The following is a 9,240-nucleotide window of genomic DNA, read 5'->3' as shown; positions in this document are numbered from 1 at the left end:
CAGTCCTCAGTTCGTTTTCTTTTAATTGGCGAATTCAGCCCATTTATATTAAGAGAAAGTATAGAGAGATGCATTGTTGTCCCTGCCATTCCGTTTTCCTAAGTTTTTCTTCTTTCCTTTCCTCCTGTGCTTGCTCAGTTAGACTTTGAGTAATGCCTGTTTGGGGCAGGTCCCAGTTCCTGGTTGCTTTCTTCAGGTTGTGTCCCCCCTCTTAGAATTCTTTGTAATGCTGGCTTAATGTTTATGTATTCATTTAGTTTTTCTTTGCTATTAAAAGTTTTCAGTTCTCCATCGAATGTGAATGCTAGCTTTGCCGGGTATATCAGTCTGGGTTGGCAGTTATTGGCTCTCAGGGCTCGTATGGTGCTTTCCCAGGCTTTTCTTGCATTCATTGTTTGTGTGGAGAGATCTGCAGTGATTCTAATTTTTTTCCCGTTGTAGTATAGCTCCTTCTTCATTTTTGCTGCATGCAGGATTGTTTCCTTATTATTCAGATCCATCATTGTTACTATTATGTGCCTAGAAGTGTTTCTCCTGGGATCTTGCTTGTTGGGTGTTCGATAAGCTTTTGTGATGTAGTTAAGATGGTCGTTTTTGAGGTGGGGAAAATTTTCATTGACTATCTTGTTAAATAGGTGTTGCATTCCCTTGCTCTGGAATTCCTCACCTTCGTCCACTCCGATTATGCGAAGGTTAAATTTTTTAGCATTATCTGCTTGCTCTTGAATTTCCCTTTGGTTTAATTTGAGTGATTTTTCCATATCTGTCACTTTTTGGTCCAGTTGGTGTATTCTGTCTTCTGTATCTGACACTCTACCTTCCATTTCATTCACTCTGTTGACCGTGGCTTCTATTGTGGTTTGCATGGTGGAAATGGATCCCTTTATGGATTCAATGTTGGTTCTCAGAGTACTGATCTCACCTCTCAATGAGGTGATATCAGTATGCATTACCTCTAATTTGGCGTTTATCTCACTTCTTACTGAGGTTTGTGCAGCTTCTATTTTTGCATCCAATTTTTGTTTGATATCCTGTATATCTTTTGATAGTTCATCCTTGTGCTCTTTCAATTTCTGATCCATTTCTCGCTTTATTTCTTGAGTCATTGCCTCTAGCAACCCTTGGATGTAGTTTTTGTCTTCCATTCCTGCTTTGCTCCCACTGGGGCTCTCCCCTGCGTGGCTGCTGGCTTTTGAGGTGAGCTTGCTGTCCTGGGTAGTGGTAAACCTTGTGATTTTTCTCTGTGATTTTCGCATGGGGGTTCAGGAGACTGCTCTTCAATCTTGTTTTGGTGTGTCTGTCTTTGCTTGGTTGCTGATTCTCTATTGGTAGAGAGAGTCTGTGTCTGATCTGGATTCTGTTGGGAGCCTATTTCCAGCTGCTATTCACTTAGGATTCTCAGCTCTCTGCTGTAGCAATTCCCGCCTTTGGAAGGGTTGAGCAGCCTAGACTGCTTGTGTTTGCTCCTGCGGGTGCTCTTGGGAAGATCAGATGCTCTGGATGCACTCTCCCAAATACTGGAGTCTGCTATGGGCTCCTGATGTGTTTTTGTTTGTTTGTTTTGGGCTGGTTGTGGGCTTGAACTCTAGGTTTGGGTGCTGTCCCTCAGCTCTTCAGCTCAGGGCTGGCACCCTACCATTTGAGCCACAGCCCCACTTCTGACCCTTTTTGCTTTGTTCAGGCGCCGGTCCCCTGGCCTGGTTCCGGCCCCAGCCTGGAGCGCGCTCGTTAGGCCTGTGCTAATGTGTATACCACCTTGGTTATGCAGCCTGGAGGACACAGTTCAAATTTCTTCTACTGTTGGTAGTCTTGACCCAGGGGCACTGTTCCTGGCTTGAGCATTTAAGCTCCCTTCCCGGGGCGCTCTTGCTCTGGCCTGGCCAGCAGAGTGTGCTCCACCGGCTGGTGGGGCTCTCGAACAGTTCCCAGTTTTAGTGGGTCCTGTGGTCCGGGTGTTGGGGTAGGGAGTCTAGGTCAGGGTCTGGGGATTCCCTCCAGCTCTGGTCTCCCTTGAGGGATTCCCTGTCCCCTGATGGGTACTCACCCTGTAGGTCGTCAGTTGTTGTTGCAGTCCGTCAGTTGTTGTTGCAGTCCGAGTTCAGTTGGGGTGGTTGCGGGCTGGGTTGGGCGGCCCCCCGCCGGGTCGTTGCGATCGCGATTGGGCGGGTGGTCTGCGGACAGGTCCCTTTGTGGCGCTGCTGGTGCCGGGCGGCTTTGGCGGGATGGAGCCTCTCCGCTCCGGTGGAGAGTGATGGGTGGGGTGGGATCCTCCTGGAGACTCCCGGCTGGTAGGTTTCTCTGTTCCTGGCGATCCGCTGTTCTGCAATCCGGTACCTGGTGATCTGCAAGCAGCCCCCTGTGTCTCTGTGGCTCCGGCAGCCCCCGCCGGGCCGGCTGGCCGGCGACTTGGCGCACTGCCTTGCGGCCAGTAAAGGTTGGGGGAGGGGTCTTCGCTCTTCTCTGTTCTGAAATTCTTCTTTCCTCTCTTTCTTTTTTTGTTATTTTCCACCTCTGGTTTTTCTCTGAGTGTTCGTCTTTTTGTTGTTGTCGGTCTCTTGGGGAGATTAAAGGTTGGAACTCGAACTCTCTTTTTGGTTGGAGAGAGCTGTGGCGTTTCCCTACTGCCCCGTCGCCATCTTGAGAACTCGCCTCACAATTGGTTTTTATAAGAATTTTTTTTGGTGGGTCGTGGGGCTTGAACTCAGGGCCTGGGCACTCTCCCTGAGTATCTCTTCTCAAGGCTAGTGCTCTACCACTTTGAGTTACAGCCCAAAGTGATTAACTGGAGATAAGGGTCTCAGAGACTCTCCTGCCTAGGCAGGCTTTGAACCATGATCCTCGGATCTTAGCCTCCTGAGTAGCTAGGATTAGTGTCCTGTCCACTCCTGGATGGCGAGCAGACTCCACCCTCCTCGCAGCAAGGTCTCCACCCAGTACCTGCATTACCTAGGCAACTGGCACACCTGGAAGAGGTCACATCTGCATCTGCTGAGGTCACATCTGAATTTGATGTGGCCACACCTTTCTCTGCCCATACCCTAGATAAGGCCTCACCCAGGCCCAGACGCTCTCTTTCTCAGCTCTTTCCCAGCTTTCTTAACTCTTTCCCAGCTCTTTCCCAGGCCTTTCCCAGCCGTGTGGAAGGCCAACATGGCCTGGTACCAGCCAGAACGATGAATAAACCTACTCCTTACCTGAATACCACGTGCATGGTGCTGTTCTCACTCGGCAACCTCTTTTTAAAAACCTGACAATTAGCCACTAGCAACTAGCAAAATAACATTATTTTTAACAAGCCTTTCTCACCACCATACTCTCCACCAAGAGAAAAATAGGTAAACACATAGGAATGTACTAATATGTCTGAAATGACAATGATCAATGATGATTAGTCTAAGCAGTGCACTGTAGGGTTACACATATCCCCCATGCTTCTATTTCTTTATTCATTAGGGGACTACGGGTAGGACTGTTTTGAGAATTAAATGAGATAATGTCTCAGGAAGTTAATAAATATTAGCTATATTAAGTTACCAGCATTGAAAACAGTCATATGGGAGCAAGGGTGTCATGGGGCTTTAATTTGGGGCCTGGATGCTGTCCTAAGCAGTTTAGCTCAAACCCAGTACCCTACCACTTTGAACCACAGTGGCATTTCGGGTTTTCTGATAATTAATTGGAGATAAGAGTCTCACAGACTTTCATGCCTTAGCTGGCTTTGAACTGCAATCCTCAGATCTCAGCCTCCTGAGTAGCTAGGCTTAAAGACATGAGCCACCAGCTCCCTGCTTAGTCACATTATTTAAATTGGTAATTCTATTTCCCTTTTTTAAGTGTTGCACAATCAGCAATCACTAGGTTTTCACTGGGTTGAAGTTTTCTTTCTTTTTTTTCAATTTTTCTTTTTCTTTTTTATTCTTATTATAAGGGTGATGTACACAGTTACATAAATCAGGCCAGTAATTCTATTTCTAAAATTCTAGCCTAAGAGAACAATCCTAAATATAGGAGGAGGAGATTTATTTACAAAAACAAACAAACGCTTTTCATCCCGGTGTTGTTTATAATAAGCAGAAATCAGAGATTTACTGACCTTTTCTTGCCACCCCAATTTCCATCCCAGGGTGAGCTAAGGCCTGAAATTCTGGTCCAAGCTAAGAACTACAAACCTATAACTGGATAGGAGAATACAGACAGGCTTAGAAAATAATGGAAAATTTAAACCAAAATCCTAGCAATACAGACTTATGTGAAGAAATAGTTCAAGATATCAAGCCCATCAGAGTAGAGCAAAGGAAGAGAGCCAAAATGATACTTGGCCTCTGAGATCAGGCCCCTCAGGGAACATTCCAGAATGTGGAACCTGGAGAGATGCCCTGAGAATGGGTGGGGAAAGAAAGGAAGGACCTTCTACCCAGCATCTTGGGTGTAGTATGGGTGGGCCAGGAGACACTGAGTCCTAAATAAAAAAAAAATAACTTTCCATCTGGAAAGGGATGGCTACATAAATTACTGAGTGGAGGGGGAAGGGAGGGCTGGAGATGGGAAAAGATAGGAAGGGGAAACAAAGGAGGAGGCAACAATGCTTGATAAGAAATGTACTCATTATCTTGCCCATGTAATTGTAACTCCTCTGTAAGGTATATTCACAATAAAAAAATTCTAAAAAAAAATTAGAGTGCCACAATAAAATATTATATAACCATTCAAAATGCTAATTAGGAAGACCACCATAATCTGAGAGAATTTGACCAAGGCTAAGCCTATACATTTATGTATGCATTGTCCATGTGGCATGTGTATACATATATATATATATATATATATGAATTTGTACATATGTATTTATATGTAGATAATAGCTATGACATTTACATAAAAATATTTAGAGGGGCCAAGTGCTGGTGGTTCATGGCTGTAATCCTAGCTACTCAGGAGGCTGAGATCTGAGGATCCCCTTCAAAGCCAGCCCCAGCAGAAAGTCCATGAGACTCTTATCTCCAAGTAACCACCAGAAAATTGGAAGTGGCGCTGTGACTCAAGTAGTAGAACATTCACCTTGAGCTGAAGAGCTCAGGGATGGCACCCAGGCCCAGTTCAAGCCCCACTACTGACATAAAAAAAAAAAAGAATATTTAGAGGTATCACATAAAAATGCTAAGAGTTGTTTGATAAGAAGGATAAAGCTATGGTGATTTATCCTGTCTATATTTTACATTATATTTGTATAGGTTTTAAATTACTTTCACATCTAAAAACTTGGATAGAGGGACAAAAAAGAAATTTAGATACCTTTATATAAGTGTCACAGTATTACTATTCTAGAAATGTGCTTTTCAAGAATGAAATTTGTGTGTCTTGTAGCAGTAAGCTATATTTTTAGCTTCCTATATCCTTTCCTCTAAATATCAACTCATGAGATTCTAGAGGAAGAATATTTCTGCCTTAGACTAGTTTTGGCTCTTTGGAATATCATTTAGAGAAGAAAAGTCAAATTTATTTATGAAGTACACTCTAAAAGTCAGCAGTATGGTGGAACCTATTGAAACCTTTCTGGGAAGGCAAACAAAATAAAGTGTAAATCTGTTACATTCCTCACATTGATTGTATGTGTGTGCGTGTGCGCGCTTGCGCGGCGAGTTCCATGAGGAACTTCCTGATAGAATCAGTGCCATTTCAATCCTCAAATTCACCAAAATACAAGAAATTCAGCTGTGATTTGGGCATGTCTACATAGCCATGACCAGAAACAAACATAAATATATATAACAGATTGACCACATGATTATCAATAGCAACTTTAAGACAAGGTACTACATTCAGAATTAAATGCCAAAGACTCACCAGAAAATTCCAGAATCAATTCAAATAAATATTTATAGTAACTTTACTTATCAAAGATAAATGTTTTATTTTTTGTTCATTTTATGGGTTTTTAAAGCCCTTCTAACCAACTAGGAAAATGTAATTGTAGACTGAATATAAATTAAGTTCATATAGAAAGGCAGAAATTATTGACTTTATTTTTTTTTTACTTATTTTTTTTGGGGGGGTCCGGTCGTGGGGCCTGAACTCTGGGCCTGGGCGCTGCCCCTCAGCTCTTCAGCTCAAGGCTAGCGCTCTACCACTTGAGCCACTGCGCTACTTCCAGCTTTTTTCTTTTTTCTTATGTGTTGCTGAGGAATCAAACCCAGGGCCTCATGCATTCAAAGCAAGCGCTCTACCACTGAGCCACCTTCCGAGCCCAGTTGTTAACTTTAAAGAGCAAATAGCACATGTGTGAATTCATTCTCAGAATAAAAATACATAAATAATCATAAAGGGATATAGGTGAATTGACAATAAAGATTAGCAGGAATCCTCTCAGAATAATTAAAATTGTTTATTTCTATCTTCTCAGTACTTCTGCTTTTATTTTCAACTGAGAAAAAGTTCCTCTTCCTCTTAAAACCCACTAGAAAGTAAGTAATTCAAGAATAGGTTCCTCTTAAGAAGGTAAATCTCGAGAAAAAAAGATGCTTTGCTCAGGTTAAAAAAAACTACATATGATTTCAACAAATAAATAGATTTTAGGATCAACTGCTAAAAGTAAACTCATGCTCTGGTCATTTTCACTTTATCCATCATTAATCATAGTCTCCCAAAGAAACTCTCCAGTCTCAGAATGACATTCATTCTGGTATTTATAGTAGTCCCTAAAACTATAACAAATAGATAAACCAGTGATATTTAGGACTTACTTTTTTAAGACTATACTTTGGTAACCCTGAAATAGTCATCAGCCACAGTTAAAGCTGAAGGTAAGCCATTCATTAACTGCTTCAGCTGTAAGGATTCCAAAGCAGCTGTTATTTACCTGGGCAACAGTCCTCAAATTAAAATGATTCTCTGAATCAGCTTCGGACCCCATGCTGTTAGTCCTTATGTTTAACAGATAGGTTGTAACAGCTCCAAAAAACACTGTGGACCAAGGAGTAAATAACCATTTCAAAAGCATAATTATATGCTGAATTTATATTATAGATAGAGAGATGATGATTAGGTAAATAATTTAAAGTATCGGATCTAAAACCAAACAAGATGCCTCTCCAGGAAGCAAAAGGTATTTTTTACATCAACTCTCAGGCGATATAATCATGTATGAAAACTATTTTTTTTTCCTTAGCCTCCAAAGAAAAGACTTGTATAGGAATAAATTGCCCAGCTTTTCTCTACTTTCCCAATAAGGATTTTGACCTTGGAAAAAAGTACGTTATTGTGCCAACCCTAAATACCCTCTTCAACACTGATTAAGGATTTCCTTATCTTTAATGACTTTTACTTCTATGTCAGGTTTTAAAACCACAGAAAGTATGTTATTTAGTGGGGGAAGTTGGATTTTGGAAGAAGCACTGGGTCTCCTACAGAATGCTGCTTCTGGGTCTTTGAATTCTGTCTATATGAAAAATAAATGGGTCTATGAAGTTCTGGTCTGCCAGGAAAAGGGAACCCTCCAAAGTCTACCCCTCCAGCTGATCACACCTAAAGATGTTTACAAAAACAAGGGCATACTACCTGGGCACTGCAAAACAATTCCAGGCGGATTCCAGGGGACGAATGATTCCCCCCTCCCTTTTTTCCCCTTTCTCATGCAGCTTTATTTTGAAGGCATGCCTCGATCTCACAGCAGTGTAGCTTAGCTGAAGTTAAAATTCCAATACAAACGTTTTCTAGCTTCCAAACAGGAAATGTTAACCTTGTGAGGCAGAGTGTGTGTGAGAAATTTCAGACTAGAAAGAACTAGAGGAACTGGTTTCCTAAGTCTGTCTGAGAAGGCTAGGCTCAGTCTGAAATAATAATGCAAGGAACAGGCACAAACCAATGCAGCAAGAGTTTTGAGAACTTACTTGAGATATAAACCACCAGCATTATGTTTCAGACTAGTCCCTGAACTGTGAACATGCCAACAGAAAATGGGAAGAATTAAGAATGAGGCTAGCCGGGTGCCAGTGGCTCATGTCTATAATCCTAGCTATTCAGGAGGCTGAGATCTGAGGATAGCTATTCGAAGCCAGCCTGGGCAAGAAAGTCCATGAGACTCTTATCTCCAATAAACCACCAGGAAACGAAGTGGCACTGTGGCTCAAGTGGTAGAGTGCTCGCCTTGAGCTACAGAGCTCAGGGACAGCGCCCAGGCCCAGAGTTCAAGCCCTACAACCGGGGGAAAAAAAAAAAAAAGAATGAGCCTAGCTGAGCACCAGTGGCTGGTATCTATAATCCTCCATACCCAGAAGGATGAGATCTAGAGGACCACAGTTCAAAGACAGCCCAAACAGAAAGGTCCATGAGACTATCTCTAAAATACTCAGCTAAAAGCAAGGCTAGAGGCATGATTCAAATGGTAGAGCACCAATCTACCAAGCACACACCAAGCAAGCACCAGGCTCTAAGTTCAAATCCCAGTAGTATAGTAGGAAGACCCCTACTCTGGCAGGCAAGCCCACCTAGTCATCCGAAGTGACAGAGCCCACCGCAACAAAGTTGTTAACAAATAAGTAACTTTATTGAGAAGGTTCCTACACTGCCTGGTCAGGGCCGCAGCACAGGCTCAGGAGCTGATACTGTGACTCCTAGCAGCCCCCATTCTTTGGTAAAATCCATGAGGTCGAGCCAGGTCACGCGCAGGTGACCAATGGGATCATAACACACACAAGGAATTGTACAGTCATACCAGACCACACACAGGTGGCCAATGAGGTTACAGTTTGTCTGTAATGGCTGTTTAAAGCAGCCTATCACCTTGGTTTAAAATGGCATGCAAATTTAGTGGGTAAGGCGAGGTCTACCTTTTGGTGGGCAAAAGGCAGGGTTTACCTTAAGCATGTGGTGTTGCCAGTTGGAGCCAGATTACAACCTATCTGTTTTATGGGTCAGTCTTTAACCCAACAATCAAGGATGGGTTAGGTTGTTGTTAAGGGGAGGGGGACCAGATACTTTTTTTTTCATTCTGGGAACTAGGCCCATCAAGTCTAAAATCCCTAAAACAAAGGCACAGCTCAAAATGGAATCATACCAGCTTGGGCCCATCTCAGGGCCCACTTCAGTACTTCAAAAAAAAAAAAAAAAAAAGGTCAGAGCCTAACAGCTAAACAACTGCTAGCTAAAACAAAATCACCATTCTCCTCAACATTCTTGAGAATCAATTTAGTATTATATTGAAAATATTCAGGATATAACTGAAATTAAATAGCCACAGAAATA

This window comes from Dipodomys spectabilis, unplaced genomic scaffold (genome assembly GCF_019054845.1).
Source record: "Dipodomys spectabilis isolate Male_0828 unplaced genomic scaffold, ASM1905484v1 ptg000073l, whole genome shotgun sequence".
Taxonomy (NCBI): domain Eukaryota; kingdom Metazoa; phylum Chordata; class Mammalia; order Rodentia; family Heteromyidae; genus Dipodomys; species Dipodomys spectabilis.
Note: the sequence above shows the minus strand (reverse complement) of the source record.